Here is a 22,889-nt window from a genome sequence, read left to right as displayed (position 1 = left end):
GGGAAGTGGACGAGCAATTAAGCACCCCCCTCCCCGAATTTGATCCCTTCTACCAAAAAAAAAAAAAAAAAAAAAAAAAAAGAAATTCTGGGTCGTGGTATGCACTTAGTCCCCCAAACCCGTGCCTCTGCTTCTTCAGCACAGTTTGGAGAGTGACATTCTTCCCTCCTTCCAGCCTATCTTGCAGCCATTGCAAGGCTCCATTGCAGAAGCCCTAAAGGGAAAGGGATCTGAATAATCAAGCTTAGACTTGAGTATGCTGGGGATTGAACCCAGGACCTCACACATGCCAGGCAAGCGCTCTACCACTGAGCCACACCCTCAGTCCCCAAATGAATGAATAGTCTCAAGAGCCTTCCTTTCATAGCACCAATCAAAGTCCATAATTGCACATTTATTTGTATGGTGATTTGAGCAAAGTCTATCTTCTCCCTTGGCTCTAAGCGCCACAGGGGAAGGGACAGTGTTTCTACCCAGTACATTCCAGTTCTTAGTGCATTGTCTGGGGAATAGGGACCTTCAATGAATACTGGCTGAATGAGTGAACTCTGAGTCAGAGGGACAGGAGGGAAGCCAAGATGCGAAGCATCCTGGTAGAGGCATCTCTCTTCACAGCACACAGATGCTGGATCTTGAAGAAGATGTATTGCTATGGTTTGAATGTTCATCTTCTCCAAAACTCATGTTGATATTTTATTGTTCCTGTAACAGTATTAAGAGGTGGAACCTTTAAGAGATGTTTAGGCTGTAAGGGATCTCCATTCATGAATGGATTGTAAACACCCCCTGTTACAACTGGAGGGTCTTTGTCCCCCTCCCCCCCCTCTCTCATCCCCTTTCCTCTCTTGCCCTCTCTTTGCCCTTCTGTTATGTGATACCCTTAGTCATAGGATGACACAGCAAGAAGGTCCATGCCAGCTGCTGGTGCCTTGATATTAGACTTTCCAACCTCCAGAACTGTAAGCCAGTAAAATTCTGTTCATTCATTACCTTGTCTCTGGCATTCTGTTACAGCAGTGCAAAATGGCCATGAGATGGATGCAAATTAAAATGTTCTGAATTGATAAACACACACACACACACACACACACACACACACACACACACACACAGCGCTAGTGCTTAGAATAGCCACACCCTGAATTTCTTTTTGTGATTATGTAAGATCACAGCCTTTGTCTGGGCCTGCAACTCCAGGTTCACTCTAAGTGCTTGTGAAAATTGCAGGTGCCATCCCGGCCTCAGAAAAATTCTTGGGGAAACTTCAGGCCAGAGGTCTTGTTGCTGAAAGGTTGGTCCTTGTCCCTGATGCCAATCCAATAACAAGGACATGGTTTTGAGAAAAAGGAAAAGGATGGTTTATTGCTTTGCTAGCAAAGAGAAACACAGGGGACTCCTGTCCCAAAGGCTGTGATTCTGTCCATCAGCAGGAACACAAAGCTTTTAAAGAGTGACTCAGAGAATATGAGATTAGGGAGGAGAGATTAGGAAGGAGAAGATCAGGGAAAAGAGGAACAGGAAAAAGGTTAGGGAAAAAGTTGGGAAAAGAAAAATCCATGTAAGTTTCAAAGCCATAAGGGATACAGTCAAAGCATCAAGTGAACCCCTGTTAAAATTCCCCACTGTTAATTTCTAGCTTCCATTTCTATGGAAAGTGGGTGATGACATCTCCAAGGTACTTCCCATTGAAAGGGGGAAAAGTTGGGGGAAGTAACCGAAAGTCCTTGTTCTCTATCAGGTGGGGCATGGACAATTAAGGGCATTCAGCATCAGAGCAATCCAGAGGCTCACAGAGGCAGATGACAGGAGACTGGACAAGGTTTATATATGGCAGGGATCATGCTAAGACAACAATAAAGAGAGCAAAGCATCTCTTTTTTGTAAATAAGTAGCACAAAACAATTAGTATTTCAGCCAGTCTTTGAAAACCAAGAGGACAGTAATTCATAATCTTATCAGTGAAAAACAGATCAAGTTCATCAATGTAGGAGGTTAAGATTTGTAGGTCTATGAATTCAGACACAAATTAACTCAGGACAGATTTGTAAATCTTGTGATCATTATTATTAGGCACTCTCACACAAGAACCCTTCCTTTACAGCCTCCAGCTTTTACTTTTGGGAGGGCTGACACAGGTGTACATCTTAAGTTACATTAAAAAAAAAAACATTGTTTTTTCTTTTAAATGTCCATGTAGGACGGTGGTCAAGCTATACTCTTCTGCCAGGTGTTCAAGACCAAGCTGGTCAAAACTGACCTTGTTGGGCTGGGGAGATAGCTCAGCTGGTAGAGTGCTTGCCTTGCAAGCACAATGCCCTGGGTTCGATCCCCAGCACCACAAAAAACAAAAACAAAAACAAACAAAAAAAAACCCCAAAAAACTGACCTTGTTCCTATCTACTCTTAAGAGTAAACTGACAGCGTACTACAGAGATACAGCCACATCAATGTTCATAGCTGCTCAATTCACCATAGCCAGACTGTGGAACCAACCTAGATGTTCTTCAATTGATGAATGGATAAAGAAACTGTGGTATATATATACAATGGAATATTACTCAGCCATAAAGAATGATAAAATTATGGCATTTGCAGGCAAATGGATGAAATTGGAGAACATCATGCTAAGTGAGATAAGCCAATCTCAAAAAACCAAAGGTCAAATGATATCACTAATAAGTGGATGAGGACACATAATGGGGGGAGGGAGGGGTTTGTGTTAGGGTTAGAGTTAGGGTTAGCGAGGGGGGCAAGAATGGAGGAAGGAAGGTCTGTGTAGAGGGAAAAGAGGGTTGGGAGGGGTGGGGGGAAGGGAAAAAATAACAATGAATCAAACAACATTACTCTATGTAAATTTATGATTATACAAATGGTATGCCTTTACGCCATGTACAAACAGAGAAACAACATGTATCCCATTTGTTTACAATAAAAAAAAAAAACTGAAAAAAAAAAAAAAAAGAGTAAGCTGAGATTCCTCAAAGATCACTCTTGGGGACATGTGCGAAGTCTCCTGGCTCCTTTAGTTTTCCTCTCAGTGGTGCCACTTGCCAGGGTGGGTTGGGGTCTGGCTGACCATATGTGGCTTCTCTTGGAAGCATCTGAAACATTTCCATCTGCAATGACCCTTCTTTTTGCAGAATGTGCACTATTTGGCTTCCTGTTCTCTAGGATCCTCCTGTTCTCCCTGATAAGCAGATCAGATGACTGAGCACAGTTGTAGGGTCCAGAGAGGGAGTCCCATCATTTTCTGAGTCCTGGCTGATCTTAGAGGGCAAGGGCCAAAATGTTGGCTGCTTTTTCCTTGGCCCTTTCACTTCCTTGACTTTGGTCTCCAAGTTTTTGGTTATAAACACCAGCAAGCCAGTTTCACCAGTCTTAAAGAGGGAGTAACAGGTTATAACTTCAGTATCAATAGGGGTTAGCATTAGTACTGGAAGTCAGAGTTATATACTATCTGTCCTGTAGGTGATGGCTTATTATCTCAAATTAACTCAGGCTTTTTTTTTTTTTTTTTTTTTTTTTTTAAGCAGTACCTCTACAAAACACTAACAGGAAACAGTTATAAAGTTTACAAGGAAAATACAAAATGAAATTAACAGAGCAAAAACATATTCAGATTGCATAATATCTATGAACCAAGAAAAATGACTTTCATAATCTTGAACCTTTACTTAGTTATATGTTATATTCCATGTTCGATATCACAGTAATCTTTACAACAAAAATCAATTTTTTGAACACAACTTTAAACAAGTTGAAGTCTAGCCTATTTTGGAGCCTTTTTAACATGGACTAAGGTGGGAGGCAGAGCCTTATCTCAGATAAGGCAGGGCTCTTCACGAATAACACAATACAATATTACCTCTGAAACATGAATCAAAGAAAGGCTAAGAGATTTTAACTTTCTTTTTGTCGAAAAAGTGGCAGAATGCTTCCATGTTTTACAGTGTCACCTTTAAACAGATCAGGATCTCCTTATTATCTTCCAAAATGCATTTAAATTCCAATTCCAGTGTGAAGAGTAACACAAAATAGCATACATAACTTATTGACAGCAGGTTACTTTATCCAGCTATTAAACATCAAATGACACAAATAAGTATCAACCAAATTTTTTATTTCTATACAAATTCAAGACTTTTGCTATAGATAATTTTAGTTTAGAGAACACCAACTTGGCTAACTGCTCTCTTCAGCTTTACAATTAACTGAGTTTAATTTTTAAAGTACAATTTAGAATCCAGAGTGTACAGTAACAACAATCACAGGTCTGCATGGGTCAACAAAAATCAAAGAATAGCCTTAAATCTCTTACATATTTAGGAAACAGTGTTAATAATCAGAAATTGACTTAGTTGAAGCAAACAGATATAAGATGGGTCTTCAAATGCCAGTGTGGCCCTTCTATGTCAGACACAATGTATAAAAGAGAGTTATTATTGGTTATCTTGCCCATAAACTTACAAAAACTTTCATTCTATAAACTTTTACATAACACTTAGGCTTAGACAAATAGTTCTCAGATGCATACATATACCTAGTCACATATACTTTGGGTGTCAATAATATTGTTATAATCTAAATAACAGTTGTTTAACCAGTTACAAAGTAATCATTTAAGACCTTAAAACAGATACAAACCCTATTTCATTTAAGACTTAGTTTCCCCAAGTAATAAAACCTAACAAATATAAGAAAATTATCTCAATAAATAAAAGCAGATCCATGTTTCAGACTTTGCTTCATATCAGTACATTAAAGTTCAAATAACTTTAACTGCCTGTGCTAATTATAGCTAATTTAATCACAAACACAAACTTTTTGAGCTTTACCTTCCACAAACTTCTGTGACTCAGTTAAACATTCACAACCTTATGTCCTTAGTTTTGCCCTCTTTCATCTTGGACTTTAGCCTAAGTATATTCCTTTACCAGACAAAATACTTTCTCATTTCTTTTACTTTCTAATTTTATGTACTAAAATATATTTCCATACCTATACCTTTCTTTTATCTTTTCTAGTTTGTTGAACCCTTTATTTTTTAATTATTTTAAAAATTTGTTCTAATTAGTTATACATGTAGACAGTAGAATGCACTCATGCATTTTGATAAATCATACAAAAACAGTATAATTTCTCATTGTTCTGATTGTACATTTTGTAGGATCACATCAGTCATGCAGTTATACTTGTACATGAGGTAATAATGTCTGTTTTACTATACTAACCTTCCTTTCTTAAATTCATATTCAGAAACAGACCTTATTAATGTTATCTGTGCATTTAATTTACACAATAAATTTCATCCCAGGAGAGGATTGGACAATCCAGCATATGCAAAAACTGTGCCTTAATCTTTTTTCTCCCAGGTTGCATTCAAGGGGTTGGAGCACAGAATATTTTTGAGCCTGACTTGTCTCCATTATCATTATCACAATGCCATCAACTTTAAATGAGCTCCTGTCAACTGTACCCAGAGGCTCCTTTTGGGCCTTTTTCTTACACTAGGCATATTGATATGCAATGGAAGAGGCCCTTTCCCTCCTTTTCTTTGTGCTTCCTTGAAGATCCCTTTCAGAGGCTGCCTACAAACACATGCTAGCCTTAATTTCTGTCTTTTTCTTTTCTGGGTGCAGTTATTTATTCTGCCAGTCTCCCCAGGCATTTAGTTTGATGGGATAGCGTTATAGCACAAATTGCTTTGCCCCAATGATGAATATCCCTGGACCAAATGGGGTGTCCTGTCTGATCTTAAAAGGGGAGACTATTCCTATCCCCACATCATAACCTGACATGCTGGAATCTACTGCCACATCCTTTGTGGCCAGCAGCCTCCAGCCACCAGGGGCAAAAGGGGCTGGAAGGCAGGGCAGAGGCCAGGTTCTCTTTGGCCATTTTTCTACAGCCCAGGCAGCTTTTCTGGGATTCTCCCCCCCAGTTTAGGGCTGGTGTCCTTTCCCACAGTGAGATGATCTGTGGCTGCCTGGGGCCAGGATGAGCAAAGGTGCTGGGAGTGCCAGCACTGGGCCTTGCACACCAGGAGCAGTGCTTTTTGGTACATTCAACTTAGTTCCTGATGGTTCAGACCCCTTATCATGCAACTGCATAAATGCCTGTGCATTCAGGCACTTTACCTCGACAGACAAATTTCAACATCAAGATCCAGAGAAACCATTTAAAGTCCAGATTGTGTTATAGTAAAAAAATTATCTTAGACAGGCTTATCCCTATAGGTGGCCCATGCAGCCAAGATCTCCCTGCTCAAGAGACCACTGGTAAGATCAATGCAGCATGGCCCATGTCTCAAAAGTCAGTAACAGACAAAACAACAACAACAACAACATCAGAAATAACAAAAAACCAGACAAGAGAGGATCGCCAAAACTAGGGCTGACAGATGGGAACCTTTAAAACAGACAGACCTGTACATACAAATTTCTCCTACTTATATTACCTTTGACAGACCAACTCCAATTGCAAGATTGTGCAATAATCTAGAGAACTATTTAAGAGCCAGATCATTACAGTAAAACATTATCTTAGACAGACTTATAGGTGGTCCTTTCTTCAACTCACTTTACCTCTGACAGACCAACTGCAATTGCAAGATTGTACAAAAAAAAAACATGGAAAGAGACAACCAGAGAGGAGCCCCAAAACCATGGCCAATAGATGGGAACCTTTAAATTGATCAGCCATCTTTCCCAAGAGACTACCTATAGAATCAATGTAGTACTGGCCATGTCTTAGAAGGGGCAGTAGACAATCAGAGGGAATTCCCAAGCTCTGTGCCAACAAACAGCTAGAAGCTAGAACAGATCAGGAGTACATATCCCTAGGTTCTCTAGTCCCGCTTAACTGTGACTCCTACACCACTGGCGCCACAGATGTCCCCAGAAAGAGGAACCAGATGTTCCCACAAAGAGGAACTAGGTGTATGGAATCAAGGGTCTGGGTGTGCACCTGGGAGACTTAACAAATGGCCAAGGGTGTTGTGACTTTCCTGAGTTCAGTTTCCTTTTTCTCAAAGTAGAGCAACTTGGGCAGTTCAGGGAGAGAAGATGGGAGTTCTCCGAAGCAAAAAGAGCTGAAGCTAAAAAAGCTTCAGCAGCTACTGGAACGCTCCCTCAGTCCCTCCCTTTACTCACAGGAACAGCTCCTCTGGTTCAGTTTGAGGCAAACTCACACTGTCTCCCAATTTCTCCAGTGATTGTTTCTCAACAAATTCACCAGCCACCTCAGCATGGAAGTGGGATTCTTCAGAGACCAGACTTGCCCAAGAAAACTGGAGTGGGGACTGCTCTCAGGTCCCATCTGGGGTGCCAAATTTGTGGTCTATAGCTTGGTCCTTGTCCCTGATGCCATCTAATAATGACGACAGGGTTTTGAGAAAAAAAGTTTATTGCTTTGCTAGCAAAGGAGAAACACAGGGGACTCCTGTACCAAAGGCTGTGATTCTGCCCATCAACAGGAACAAGGAGCTTTTAAAGAGTGATTCAGAGAAAAATGAGATGAGGGAGGAGAGATCAGGAAGGAGAAGACCTGGGAGAAGGTTAGGAAAAAGAAAAATCCACGTAAGTTTCAAAGCCACAAGGGATATAGTCAAAGCATCAAGTGAATCCCTGTTACACTCTCACAACTTGCAGGTCTCCCCAGCCTTCCAGGTAACTCTCAGGTACACCACATTTTGAGAATCATTTCCCTCCCTCCCTCCCTCCCCCCCCTCCCCCCCTCCCTCCCTCCCTCCTTCCCTCCCTCCCTCCCTTCCTTCCTTCCTTCCTTCCTTCCTTCCTTCCTTCCTTCCTTCCTTCCTTCCTTCCTTCCTTCCTTCCTTTTTTTTGGTACCAGGGATTGAACTCAGGGACACTCATATGTCCAGCCCTTTTTTGTATTTTATTTAGAGACAGGGTCTCACTGAGTTACTGAGCACCTTGCTAAAGTTGCTGAGGCTGACTTTGAGCTTGTGATCCTCCTCCCTCAGCCTCCTGAGCCACTGGAATTACAGGCGTGTGTCACTGGGCCCGGCTGGTCTTCCCATTTCTATGTTCCACATTTGGATTTTCTTTGGCTGGCACTTCCTTTAGGACACTTAGTGTCTGTTAAGAACTTGGTTTTAATTTTTTCCCCAGAAGGCTTTGTGAACAAGCAACCTATTTTATAATCCCTGGAAAACCAGAGTATTTATTTACCTTTGCAGGCTATGGCAAGGTCATATGGTCCAGTCCCCTGGCTGGGCAGGATCATACCAAAGCCAGACCAGGTAGGGAGGAAGCAAAACCAGGTTCTCTCCCACTTTAGATTTACTATGTATGGGATGGTGGAGTTTGTGTTTGGGGCTTGTGGTTTACAGAGAAGGGGTGGGGTCCTTCACAAGGGGGAACTTTGAGAATAGTTAAGGGAAGCAGGTATTTCCCCAGGGGTGGGGAGGAGCTGGGGGGCTGAGGGAGGAATAAAGGCCTAATCTTCTTATGTAAGAGTCATAGAAGAACTTGTTTTGTAACCTCAGGGCAGGAGGGCTGCTAAATTTAGATTCAAACCTGAAACTTTTGAACTTCCAGAGGCATCTGAGGCTGCAGCCTCTGGCAGGAAGGGCTGAGTCTGGGGCTCAACCTCTCAGCCTGGGCAGGTAGGGAGACTGTGGCATAAGAGGAAGGAGGGGCCTGATGGGTTTTAGGTAAGCCACAGTGTTTCCAGAGAAAATCCTGATGGTCAGCCCAACCCTGCCATCCTTCCTCCAGCATGAAAGGCCAGAGTAGATCTTAGGTAGAATGACAAGTAGGGGTGGGGACAAAGGCAGGGACACATGGGACACAGTGGCCAACTTGGCTGCTGACTTGCTGTCTACCTTTCACTGCCTATTTCAGAAAAAGGTTTTAGCCTGGTCCTCCTTCCCTCCTTCCTTCCTTCTTCCTTCCCATAGTTCCAGCACTTGGGATGTTGAGGTAGGAGGATTGCTTGAACCCAGGAGTTTGGGACCAGACTGGGCAACAGAGTGAGACCTGGTCTCTCTCTTAAAAAATAAAAATCCTTCCCTTTAGTTGAGATGGGCATGGGGTGGGGTGGGAGGCCCTGGGGAGGGGCCAGTGAGGCAGCCAGTGCTGTCCAGCTCCTGGAGGAAGTATGGGGAGTAAGAACTGGTAGGCAGTGGGGTCTCAGTCAGAGCAGGTGACAGAGAAGCCAGAAGCCATGACTCCTTGATCAGAGCATGCTTGTGCATGTGTGCATGCATGTGATGGCTGGGGGCCTTGCAAGCCTAGAGGAAGTGCAGTCCACAAGACCACCCTCAGTACCTGTAATGCACAAAGCTGCTCTCCCCGCCCTTTCTGTTGCAGTATTTCCCCGCCTCCCAACTACTGTCAGTCTGTGAACATCCTAGCTATTGGTTCATCAGTCAGCTTGCAAGTATCCTTCTCCGTTATTGGTCCCGTTAGCCCGGCAGAATTCAACTGCTTCATGGTAGCTACCCTGTCATCTTTTCTCTTGCTTTTCTCTCCCCGACTTGCTTTCTCTCTCCTCCTCACTTTTCCACTCTTTCTTGCGCACAACCTTTCTCTTTCCTTTCTCTTTTCCTCTCATTTTCTCTCTTACCCTGCAGGGAGGCACTCTGTTTGCTTAATAATCTCCCTTATGTGATTTCCCGTGTCCGGCATGGTTTCCGTGGAATCTCTTACAGTACCGACACCAATGGTCAGGTTAGGGAACAGTCCTTAAGGCCATCCAGGTGGTGACATCAGTATACATTTGAGGGTCCTTGAGGCCACCCTTCTACTTGATAATTCACCAGAAGGATGCACAGAACTCACTGAGATCCGTTGACCTGATGTTACGGTTTGTTCGGGGAAAGGATGCAATCCAATCAGCCGAGGGAGGATGGGCACAGGTGGAGGCTAGGAGGGTACCAGACAGAGCTGCCATTTGGCCTCTCCCCAGTGGTCACAGTTGGTGTTCACCTCCCCCAACAACAATGTGGGCCAACCAGGGAAGCCCCCCTGAGCTGGAGTTTGTAATGGGGACTTCATAGTCAACCGTCCATTTGGCTTAGATCAGTTTGGAGTCCACCCAAGGTCCAGTGGATCATGTCAGACTCAAAGCCTGCACCCTAAATCACATTGTTGGTTTATCTGGTGTGGACAGTTCCCACCCTAAATCACACTGTTAGCTGTTGGGGTGTGGCCAGCTCCTGCCTTAGATAAAGATTCTCCTATCTGGCATGACACTGCAGGAACTCAGATGACCTTCCAGAAGCTGAGGGTGAAGACCAGACCTCTCCTTGGCAAGGTTAAGTTCTTTATTGCATAGGCAGCCACACAAGGCCGTGAGTCTGTTCTTTAAGAACAGACAACTCACTGGGCACGATTCCCAGCCATCCCCCAAGGACTGCAAAGCATCGAGAGGGGTTGCGAGCAGCTCCCAGTCAACTGAGGGTCTTCCTCATTGACTCACCATATACTGAACATGGGCCCTGTGATGGGCACTGTAGGGAGAACATAAGGGTGGACAAATCACAGTGTGGGAATCAGATAATGAAGAGTCACTAAACAATTAAATCCTTAGAAACTGTGCTGTGTGCTAGGAAGCAAATAGGACTGATGGAGGGGGAGAAAAAGGACCTGGCTTTGATTTTGTGGCACCTTTTCAAAGGTGCCATTTAAGCTTCCCAGAGTATGAAAAGGCAACAATCGTGGCAGAAATCCATTTCCCTGGCAAAGGGGCACCAGGGTCTTTTCTGCCAACAGATGTCTCTACGTAGATTGTGAAACAAGAATAATAGCCCCCTCCTTGTGGCTGACAGTCTTCTCAGGACCCAAGACTTTATGAACTGTGCATGGACCTCAGCTTCACACACCTGTTACCTGTGTTGGCGCAGTGTGTAAACTGTACAAGCATACATGGCAGACTGGAGCAGTCAATGCCTGAAAGCCAGCACCCCTGAGTAATAACACCAGGCTGTTACTGAGACACCAGCTATTTTAACTACATCTGACCTTGTCCATATTTTAAATAATGAAAAACAATGTTATGCCAGTTTATAGAGGCCTTGGTGCCAGAAACTGTGGAATTCTTCAAGTTGCAATGAATACAAGTCAAGGGGGGAAAGGCAGGTCCATCTTTGTCTTCAGGGTAAAAGTTCTATTCATTGGTGGCACCTGGAGAAAGGATTCCACATCTTTTGCAATACAATGGGATCCTAGTTGAAGTTTCCTTTTTTAAATTCATCTTTTCTCAGGAACCAGAACTTGTTTAGCAAAGGGGAAATTTCTCAGCTCAGAATCTCTGGTAGAAACCCAGTCCCTGTCATTCTACTTAATCACACCCACACCTATCTCTGAGGACTGCACAGCTACCAGAGCTGTGCATGGAGGCTTGGGTTTGCCACCTAGTAATTGGAATGTCTGCATTCACTCCAAATCTCAGCTAGTTTTGTGCAGGAAGTCTCTGCCTCTTTTCATAATTGTTTGATTTTAATATATTTACCACATTTTTTAAAAGTTGGAAAGTAGAGAAAATAAAAGAAGGATGTCTTAGTGCATGCAGGCTGCAATAACAAAATGTCATAGACTGGATGGATACTAAGCAAAAGTTCTGGAGACTGGAAGTCCAAGGTCAAGGTGCCATGGATTTGGTGTCTGGTCAGGAGCTTTCTGCCTCACAGAAAGCACTTTGTAACTGTCTTTATGAGGTGGAAGTACTTTTATGAGGGTTCCATCCATGTGATGTAATCACCTCCCACAGGCCCCACCTCCTAAAACCATAATTTTATAGACTTCCATATGTGAATCTGGGGGGGGGGGGGTAAGCATTCAGATCACAGTATCGTTTTAATGAATCTTTTACAGACTTGTCTTCCAGAGGTTTGTGTATTCATTTTCTATTGTTATTATAACAAACTAACATAGATTTAGTGGCTTCAAACAACTCACATTTATTATTTTATAGTTCTGGAGGTCAGAAGTCCAAAACTCACCGGGTCTAAAGTCTCACCGGGCTAAAGTCAAGGGGCTGCCAGGTCAAATCCTTCTGGGGGCTCTCAAGGAGCACACATTGCCTTGTCTATTTCAACTTCTAGTGGCTTCTTGCTTTCCTTGGCTCATGGCCCCTTCTTTGTCTTCAAAGTTATCAGTGTAGCATCTTCCAAAATGTGCTCTCTCTCTTCCTCTCCCTCTTACTTCTGTTTCTGACATTATGTTGCCTTCCTGACTCTCTTATAAGGATCCTTTCTTATTTTTTAATTTTTATTTATTTGTTTTTGGTACTGTTACTGGGCTGGGGTCTCCTGGGTTGAGTTGGGGGCAGCCACTGTTATCCTTGGGTACTGGTTCTTGTGACTATGCTGGAAAGAATTTGATAGCATAAGTGAGGGTGATGTACAGCCTGGGACTACCTGGAAGAGAGGAGGGCGTGGTGCTCACAGGGCTGGAGTTTTTAAGGAAATTGAGTCCCCTGTTCTTGCCTCAGTTCCTCTGTCCCTCCTTAATTGTTTATTTCCCTTTGGATAGCTCTCAGCAAGCTTTCTTTGTGAGGGTCTCGATACTCTGGTTGACTGGGTGGTTGTGACATAGTTTTGGTAATAAGGGAGGGTTGGTTGCAAGAGATAGGGATGCCATTTTTTTCTGGTAGCCATAGTGCCCCTGGAGGGGTTTATAATTAGCTGAAGCTGGGAGGGGTATCTTGAGGTACCAGACCCCTCTTCTCTGATATTTATCTGTTTTAGTTAGGGTCCCCAGCACTTACAATAATTCCCTGAAGGGATTTTATTTCCTCTACAATTTGGGGAAGGTTAGGCATTGCAGATCTCATTCCCAAATGCTTGCCTATTTAGATAAGGTTCCCCACAGTTTCAGTTTGTGACTCTTGAATTTTTCTTGGTGTGTAGGCCTGATGCCCATCTTTCTTTGTCCATCTACCTGCCTGTTCATGGCAGGTAGATGGACAAAGGATTAAACCCAGGGTGTTTAACCACCAAGTCACATTCCCGGCCCTTTTTAAATTTTTTTAAAAAATTTGAGATGGTCTCACTAAATTGCTGAGGGCCTTTGCTGAGTTATTGAGGCTGGTTTTGAATCTGTGATCCTCCTGCCTCAGTTTCCTGAGGCTGAGATTATAGGAGTGTCCCACTGAGCCTGATGAGGATCCTTTTAAATTAAATTAAATATTTTGGTACTAGCGATTGAACCCACGGTGTAACCACCGAGCTACCTCCTCAGTCCTTTTTAATATTTTATTTGGAGATAGGGCCTCGATAAATGGCTGAGCCTGGCCTTGAACTCACCATCCTCTTGCCTCAGCCTCCTAAGCTATTAAGATTACAGGCATGTGTCACCACACCCAGCTCCATTTAAATTTTTATTTATTTATTTTTGAGAGATGAGGTCTCACTATGTTGTCCAAACTGCCCCTAAACCCCTGGTTCCCTGCCTCAGTCTCACAAGCAGCTGGGACCATAGGCATCCATACCTGACTCTCACGAAAAACTTTGTGATCACATTGGACACCCCCCTGGATAATCCAAGATAATCTCCTTTGTCAATATCTTCAACACCTGTATGATCCCACTTAAACACAAAATCTAAAATAGTCATATTCAGCTGCTGGTGCCCACACCTGTAATTCCAGCTGCTCAGGAAGCTGAGGCAGGAGAATCACAAATTTGAGGTCAGCCTTGGTCAACACAGTGAGACCCAGACTTAAAAAAAAAATGTCATAGTCATAAAAGCAGAGAGTAAGTGGAATGATAGTTTCTAGGAGGAAATGGGGGAGGTGAGGGTAGGGTGGCGGGTGGAGGGTAGGGTGGAGGATGGCAAAAGAAAATAGGAAGATACAGGTTAAAGGGCACAAAGCTTCATTTATGCAAGATAAATAAGTCCTGAAGATCTAAAGATCTGCACTGTACCATTGGGCCTATAGCTAACAATACTGAATTGCATGCTTAAAATAGTTGAGATGGTAGATCTAGCGGGTTTTTGCAACACACAAACATAAAAGCTGGTGGGGGGGTAACTGTGGGAGGTGACAGGCATCTTTATGACTTTTCTTTATGGCCTTGTTGGTAGCAATCTTTTCAAGGATGTTTACTTATCTGCAAACTCGTGGAGATGAATGCTACATATATACAGGTTTGGTTTTTCACCCCTTTCCATTAACATTGTAACAGAAAGATTTCCCCACAGGAAGTCTTTGTAACTATCTTTCCTCAAGGCTGCATGAGTGCACTATATTTTAGATTGCTCAAGCTGGAAACCAGACTGTTCACCCTGCTGCCCTGCATTTTCCTGCAGCTGACATTCCCTGTATTTAGGATTATTGCCTTAGTGTAGATTCCCAGCAGCAGGTCAGAAGAGAATAGGTTTATGATTCTTATTATGTACTGCCAGAAGGATACGATCCATTTACACAGCCTCTCCTGAAGAACCCCATTTGATTTTCTTAAAAATAAAACTTCTTCTTTTCTAAATAATAAATGTATTATATTCTCATTAAAGAATATTTGGAAAATATAAAGAGCCCAAACCTTTCACAATCCATAAAACATGACTTAATTGTAATCTTGTAATTACTTCACTAATACAAAATGTATTTCTTAATACTTCTCTGTGTGCATATGTATAAAACTCTTAAAAAACATAGATATGATATTAGAACATTTTTAGATTTAAGATGCTTCATGTTTTTAGATATGCAAGAAAAAAATAAATTTTATTTTCCCCACTGTTTTGGGTATTGAACCCAGGACCTTGTGCAGGCTAGGAAAGCACTATACCAACTGAGCTCCACCCCAAGCCCTTTAAAAATAAATTTTTTTTTTTTTTTTTTTAAACAGGGTCTTGTCATGTTGCTGAGGCTGGCCTTGAGGTTGAGATCCTCCTCCTTCAGCTTCCTGAGATGCTGGGATTATAGGCATGCACCACAGGGCCTATACATGCATATTTTATTGTACTTGTCTTGGGATAGTGTCTTGTTTTTTTCCATGGATGACTACTTTCCATGTCATGCAGAACCTGGAAGGCTGGTGGATCCTTCCTTCCCTGGGTGATCAATGTCAGGTTCCAATGTGGGACCCACAAATCCTGACTCCCCTACTTAATCCAAAGTCTGAAGAGTTCACTGGGAAATAGTTAAAGAGGTTAGATTTCATGACAATTCAGCCTGACAAATAATTGATGCTGTTTACAAGCTAAATATTTTCCTTTTTAAAAAGTAGATTATGGCTGGCAGTGGTGCCCAAGCCTGTAATCCCAACAACAGAGGAGGCAGAGACAGGAGGATCACAGGTTCAAAAGGCAGCATCAGCAATTTAGCAAGACTCTAAGATACTTAGCAAGACCCTATCTCAAAATAGAAAATAAAAAGGGCTGGGGATGTGGCTCAGTTGTCAGGTGCCTCTAGGTTCAATCCTAGTATTGCAACAAAGAGAATTCCCTGACTTACCCCCCCCTCCCCCCAGCAAGGAAAAATCTATTCTGTTCTGAATGTTGTACATTGTTCTATTTGAAGGGAGGTTAGGATCTGTAAGAAAACCCAATCTAAACTAGATAAGGCGAAAGGGGTTCAGAGAGCTGGAAAGAGCAGGACTCAGACATGGCTAGATCTAGGAGCAGGATATGCACATGATCTGAATTCTACCTCTTTTAAGGGCTGGTTCTATTTTTAAGGAAAACCTTTATTTCATTAGCCCCAGGAACTCTCATTCAGTCCCACTGGTTTCTCCCTGTAGGTAGGGCAGTGTGGAGCTCTGCCCTGCCACATGGCCACTGGCCCTGGAATCAGCTCCATCAAAGTGGACTGGGAAGGTGAATTAGTATCAACAGCCCCCACACCCCCCAACAAAACAAAACAAAAAACTGCGGGCAGGACTGACCTGTGCCCACAAACATCCTTCTCCCACTCAGGGCCACCCAAGAGTCTTCCTCAAGAATTCATTGCAGCTGCGTCAAGTTGAAGCTGCATTATTAAACCCAAGCGCAGGAAGAACAGGGCCATTCAGGAAACAGGACCCCAGAGCCACCTTCCTCTCGCCTGCAGCTGCTTCTTTCCCTGTTCTGTGCAATGCTCTCCTCAGCTTTTTCAAGGCTAACACGGCTACCCAACTCAGAACTGCCTGAGGGACATGAGGTTCCAGGACTTTCCCTACCCCCTCGCTCCGGGTTTCTTAGTTCGAATTTTCAAGTGAGGACCTGATTGGCCCAGCGTGGGTCGCATGCTATTCCCAGCCCAATCAGCTGTGGCAAACTGAGTGGAGGTGGGGCTGAGGGTACGGTGGTGGCAAATCTGGTATAAAATGCTGCCTGCAAGCTTCTCTGGCTCAGGGCTGTGAGGGGAGGAGTCCCTGAATCATGTTCTAGTTTGATTAGATTCCATCCCAAGGACTTCCAGGCCCCCTCCGGGGCCCTGGTTGATTCCCTTCACTGTTTATTGAGCGCTTGGTCTTTAGCTGTCCCATTTAAAAATTATACCAGCACTCTGAAGTTGAGGCTCTGACAGGTCAGAGGTTTTCCCAGGGTCATACAGCCGGAGTGTGTCAGAGGGCATCCGGTGACTAATCTCAAAATAGCACCCACAGCAGCTGAGATTAGGGGAGGTCAGGGGAACCCTCCAGGTTAGGGATCTTAAGACAGGTTTGAGGTGATGCTGGAAGGGTGGGAAGGATGGTTCTCCCAGCCTCACAACTGGTTAGCAGTGTTGGTGGTGGTGGTGGCTGTGGCAGGGGTGGGGCCTCCTCTTCCTTGTCCTGAGCTTCCTCCCTCAGGTCCTATCCTCCCAAACTCTTGCTTTACTGTACTCTTGGGTGACTCAGCAGCTTTCCTTGCCTGCCAGTCTCTGGGAGCGGCTTGGCCTTTGTGTATTGCAGTAGACACCCCCAGGTTGGGAAGCAGGAAGTCCCCAGTCAGAGAAGGGGCAACTCATGGGCCTGGTAGGCAAGCCATCTATTTATTTTTTGCTCCCTAGGATCTGTTATTGATTAAAAAATTTCTTGGGGTGCTAGGGATCAAACCTAGGGCTCCACTTTGAAATGGCCTTTCCTCATATGCTCAGTTATATACGCTCAGTTGTATTCTGAGCATACATTTTCCCCTCCTCCAGGGCCTTGCCCTTCGCCCTAATTAGTTCCTTTTTCTCAGCATCTTGACCCACGGGAGCACTATTCCCTCATCCCATACTGGGGATTGAATCCAGGGACGCGCTACCACTGAGCCACATCCCCAGTCCTTAACACTAGTGGTCACTTTCCCATTTCATCCGCTGCTTCCATATAGAAGCCTATCCTGATTGTCTATGCCAATGTCCCAGCTGCCTACTACTTTAGTCACAACTGGCTGTGAGCTAGTGTCCTGATTCTGCAACCTGGCATTTCCTTTACGGGGCCTTAAGTGCGTCGTTGGTCCAAGGCCAAGGGTGTGCAGAATCTTCATTCATCCTAGAATTCATTAATCCTCTAAGCCTGCTTCAGGTGGGTCTGGCGCAGGACAATGGGGACACAGAGTGACAAACCAGGCCACCGGCTCAGGCCTAGCAGGGAGAAAGTGATCATTCACTCTACACAGGAGGGCAGGTACTAGCTGGACAGAGGTCCCTGAGAGGCTCCCTGCTGGCGTGCGGAACAGGCGTGACCTTATCGCACAGTGAGGGTAATTTGCAGAGCAAACTTGGCGCACTGGGGTGTTTCCTTCGCGATTTACAAGCTGAAGCGCGCGGGCGGGTATGAGGCGCCGGAAACATTGTGTCCAGAGCCTGGAGCGCAGAGCAACAGTGGCCGCCCAGCTCAATACAGCACCGCCTCGGGGGCCCAGTGTTCCGGCTGGCCGCGGGACTGACCTCAGAGGCTCAGAGCCTGATTTATCACTCGCGCGGACTTTGCTACCGGAGCATCGGGGACACCTCGTCCACTCAGGTGCGGCCCTGGTCCAGAGCCAGCTGCCCCCTCAATTCTGGCGAGGGGGTCTCCAGCTCCAAGGACGAACAGGAGGCACAGGAACACCGAGGCTCTACAGCGCCTGGACCTCCAGGGCACTGCTTAGCTAACCGGAAGATCCCCCTCCCCTTCCCAAAAGCTTCCACCCGGCCCGAGGTTCCGGCAGTGACCCGCGTGTCCCTGCGCACGCACACACCGCGTGCACGTCAGTCTCACGCTTCTCGGTCGCCCCGTGCCCGGGCGCACGCAGGCCCTTACGCGCGCCAGCACAGGCTTACGGGCTCGCGCGTTTGCTGCGGGCACATAGCGAACCAGAAGGGTAAGAGCGCGGCTTGCGGGAGGGAAGAGACCCAGGCCCCACTAGGGCGCTGCCCTGGGCGTGGCCTAGGGCGGAGCTCGCCCGGCGGGGCGCGCAGGGCGGGGGCGGGTCCGCGCCGCCGCTGTCCTTTCGGCCCCGCCCTCGGCCCCGCCGCTCGCTCAGCTCGGTTTCCCCTGCGGCGCATCCCGGGCCGTATCCGCCACCGCTCCCGCAGATCCTGCCGCCACCGCCTCCGAGGTAGGCTCAGCGGAAAAGGGCCTGGGCTCTGCCTGTGCCCCGGGTCGCGGGCCGGGCTCCTGGGGAACTGAGGGGGAGGCGATGGCGGGAGGAGCGGGCGAGGGCGAAGGGCCTAGGAACCCGGTCTGGGGAAGAGAGCGGGGACGGCTGGCGCGGGTCTGGCTGCTCAGCAGCAGGCAGAGAAGTCTTGGCGGGTGGACCCCGAGAGGGTCCTGACTGGGGAACTAGAGGACGAGAGTCCAGAAGCACGAGCGACTGGGGGCAAGAGGCCAGCCGGACTTGCGGACGGAAGGGCATGGGCCACCGCGTGGAGGCCCGGCCGGCCGCGGGTCTAGGTGACCTTCCTCGGCCTGCGCCCTCTGGCCCTCAATCGTGTCAGCGTCGGTCCGGTAGGGACCCTCCCGACTCCCACGCTTGTTAGTCCAGAACCCCGGGCCTATGTGGGTCAAGCTGCCGCCGCAGGGATCAACTCCTGTGACGTCGGTGTTCCGGAGACCCCGGCCCTACACGCTCTGGTCGGCCCACGCCCGAAGGAGCTGGCGCCCAGCACCTCCAGCGCTTGCCAGCGCCTTCCCGGGCGGAACGGAGAGTCGACTTAGGCCTCAGAGGCCAGGACTCGGGCCAGGGCAGGAGGTTTGGCCTCGGAAAAGGAGACCCTCCGGGAAGCTATGTGGCCTCCTTATCCTTAGAAGGAATTCCTGTTTCGGTGGCTCATTCATTCGGCAAATGCTACTGTGCGTTTAGGAAAACTGGTCTGAGCCTGACTTCAGATTTGAGGCCCACCACCCTAGTGATTTGTCCAAGGTCATAGAGCTGGGAAGATACCAAACCTCAGTTTTGTCATCTGTAGAATGGGAGCAATTGTACCTCTCCTTCCCTGGGTTCTGGGGAAGAATAAAATGAGTGAATGACTTCAGAACTGTGCCTAGTGTGCACAAGTCCTCCATAGAAACCTTGACATTTACCCTTGAGACTTTTGAAGATGATGTAGCCCCTCCCCTGCAGACCATTTTGCTCCATGTGGTGTTCTAAAAGGGATTCAATAAATGTAGCTTCTGTTATTTTAAACATTGCTGTGTTATTATCAGGAATTCATATACAGGTATTAACTTTCAGGATAGTTCATGAAAAATTCTATTCAGTTTATAAATGACAAGGTCAGACTGGAGCAGTAAGTTTGCATGTGCAGGACTTGAATGCAGGAGCAGACAGGTTTTAACATAGGCCTGTCTCACCTGAAGTTCCCTTGACTAGCTTCCCTTCACCAGGGGAGGCGGGAGAAAGTGCTCCTCCTTTGCCTAATATTCTGCTGTTGCAAAGGCCAGGACAAACTACCCAGGCCCAACCTTCTTTCTCTCCATCCTAGCTCTGGACTGACAGTTCCTAGAGAGTCAGACTTAGGCCACCTGGCGGTCGCAGGTTCATCAGAGGGTCTGTGGTAGTAAATGCACTCTTTGTATCCACCTTCATTGGCAGAGTTGGTTTTACTATCCTAGCACATGGCATATAGTAGGTGACATTAAGTATTCTTGGAATTATTGAAGAGGCCTATGTAGGGGCTGAAGACCCAGGCCAAGGTCCCTTGATCCTGGACATCCTTCTGATGAACACAGACATTGCACTCACAGAAAATAGTCTTGACTCACAGAGAGTCACAAATATTTGAAGAACTATAGTGGTATATACAGCCCTAGAGCATTTTGTGGGAGGCAAAACTTTTCTGATTTGAAATAACTGCTTTAAACACTTGTCCTTCATTCTGTGACTTCCCAAGTCCCATGGGAAATTTGGTGAACTGATGTTTTTGGGCTTGAAGGTAGGGTAACATGGGTGAATGGGGTTCTATCCAAGGCTATGGTCCTGGTACCCCTTCCTTCCTGATTGTGGGTGGGTTGATGTCTTCTGTCTAACTTGTCCAGAGTAACATGGCTGGCCCAGAGGTCTGACTGCTCACAATTGATTACTTTTGTTTTATTTCTGCTAGAGTTGGGCTATAGGCTGGGGCTACTGGTAGCACAGAAAGCTGGGACTAAGGGGGACTATACAGTTAGGAGGTGCTTTGAGCCTCAGGCCCTGCTGGATACTAAGCACACGTGAACTCTGAACTCCAGGCTGGTGGTGTTAAGGTGTTTTGCCAGCAAGATGCTTCTAAGGCACTGACATTCACTTTGCCCATGATAGAATTTCTTGTAGTGTGATGTTTTTGGTGGTAGTGACTGAGAGGCACATGTGTGGCTGAGAACTGGCCCAAGCCAGGAGGTAGCCTCTCAGGTTGCTCTAAGGGTCTGTAGTCTCCAAGGGTCTGTAGTCTTTGGTTTTGGGATCCCCCAACCTCCTGTGGGATCTACCAAGAAACAGCAGGAAGAGTTTCAGCTGGGCACATTTCTTTATTTTACTACTTATTCACAGTGGGTAGAGGGAAGGGGAATCTATGCTCTTTACCCACAACTGGACTGAAAAGAGACCCAGAGAGCAGCCTGGCCTTGCAACACTGTTCCAAAATAAGCCATAGAGTCTAGTACAGGCTGAATCATTTTCTTGTGCCTCAATTTCTCTGCTGCAAAAGCATGATTGTCATCATCACTTTGTTTGTTTAGAGTCTGCTCAGTGCTTTCCTGGGGGCTGGATGTATATTCTGTGACATTGAGTCCACCTTACAAGCCCTGGAGAGAGGTTCTGTTGTTTCCATTTCATTGGTCAGGAAACTTGGGCACAGAGATAAGTGTCACATAGGTGGGCAGGGTGATTTGGACCCACCTTGGTAGTCCATCTGGTGTTCTCACACTGCAGTCACTGCTCCAGGGGGCATTTCAAGAAGCTAACAGACACGAACGCCTTTTGAAAAGTAGAAATTGCTGTTTGGATGGGAGACATTATTCTTTCACAGCAATCGGAGTGAGCTTGTGCATGACTCCAGTGGTCAGGACAGTGGTGTTGGTGTCTATTAGAAGGGTCAGTGTCCCCTGGGATGAGGTGGGAGGCTTTCTTCCAGGACCTGGCCAGACAGTATTCAGCTAAACAATGCCTCTTTATGGACAGGGAGAACTCTGGACCCTGAGGTTCAGGGTGACTTTTTGGCAACATGCACAGCAGCCATTATTATGAGAAATTTACAAAATGTAACTTGTAATAAAACACTCGCTGTATTTGTTGCATGCTTAATGTGGATGAGCTATGGTAGTGAGTGCTTTATATTAACAAACTAATGTATTTCTCAGTGATGCTGAGCCAGGTGCTCTTTCCTCTTGTTAGAGCTGAAGAGGAATGAGGTGCACAGAGAAGAGTGAGGTGCACAGAGGTGGTGACTTCCCCAGGCCTAGAAAGTAGTTAAATAGGATCAGAACTCAGGTCTTTTTTTTCTTTTTGTGGTGTTGAGGATTGAACCCAGGGCCTTATGCATGCAAGGCAAGCGCTCCACCAACTGAGCTATCTCCCCAGCCCAGAACTCACTCTTTTTGAGCCCAGAACTCGTCTTTTTGACACCTGAGGCTACCTGTCCCAAACGCAGTCTGTGTAATCCCAATGGGCCAAGCCAGGCAGCAAAGCTTCAGAGAAGTGAGGTGCCTGAAGTCAGACAGGAGCACCGGGTGTGCCTGGACCCTCAACCCTGGACCCTGCTGTGTTGACTGCCAGCCAGGCCTTCTTCCCTTGATGGGTGGGCCGGTAGGCAGCCGCCCCTGAGTTAGCTACATTCTCCTGTGTCTCAGGGAAGGCCAAACTGCTGGTGATGGCCTAGCTTCCAGCGCGTTTTAAAATAGAAGCAACGCCTGGAAAGCTGGGCTGCCCTCTGCGACTGTTGTGGAAGGGGGAGGGGGAGGGCAGCTGCTTTGCGAACACAAACCTGCTACCAGAGCACAGAGCCTTGGCTTTGCCAGCATCTGGAAGCAGGGACTGCCCCCTGGGCTGCCTCTTCCTGGAGAGAAAGTACTGTATGTGGGGGTTGGAGGGAGGCTCCTGAGTATGATCTGCCCCCACCACATGCTGACCTTCAGAGCTGGCCTCTGGGCTTACATTGTGCTGGGAAGTTGTTTTTCCTGGTCCCCAGGGTTGGAGCAAAGTGTTGTTGCTCTAATCCAGCCCCATTTGGTCTAATGCCCCTTCTATAGGCTTTGTGCCCTGGCATGGCCGGAGTCTTTTCCACCGTTCTTTCTTCCTGAGGTCATTCCTGGGATGATGACGTTGGTTTCGAGCGCTGTGTTGCTCAGTGTCTCAGCAGGCATCAGATGCACACTTCCGTGTAGTGATCTGAGAGTTTAGTGAGGGCATCACTTGCAGATAGGTGGGCAGGGGGTAGGGTGGCCCCAAAGGGGGGCACCCCTCTCTGTTAACAACCTGAGGCTTTCAGTGGGAGGGGGCAGTTGGGGAAATTGGGAGGGAGCTGGAGCTTGGAGGAAGCTCCCTGTCAGCTCTGGTTTTGGGTAG

The 22,889-nt window shown here is 46.3% G+C and overlaps 1 protein-coding gene across 2 annotated transcripts in view; it reads left to right on the top strand.

Annotated features, from left to right (window-relative positions):
- The first annotated feature begins 18,093 nt into the window (after positions 1 to 18,093).
- Positions 18,094 to 22,889, top strand: part of VDAC1 (voltage dependent anion channel 1) — a 28,535-nt gene continuing 23,739 nt past the window's right edge. The window contains exon 1 of one of the 2 annotated variants that reach the window (XM_079144265.1): positions 18,094 to 18,230. The gene's annotated coding sequence lies outside the window, so the exon portion shown is untranslated. Of the gene's footprint in view, positions 18,231 to 18,319; positions 18,468 to 22,889 lie in introns of those variants that run through there. The other variant, XM_079144266.1, reaches the window with a different exon arrangement.

Source organism: Sciurus vulgaris (assembly GCF_902686455.1).
Source record: "Sciurus vulgaris genome assembly, chromosome: 6".
NCBI lineage: Eukaryota > Metazoa > Chordata > Mammalia > Rodentia > Sciuridae > Sciurus > Sciurus vulgaris.
The sequence above is the reverse complement of the archived record's forward strand: the minus strand, read 5'-3'. Positions and strand labels throughout refer to the sequence as shown.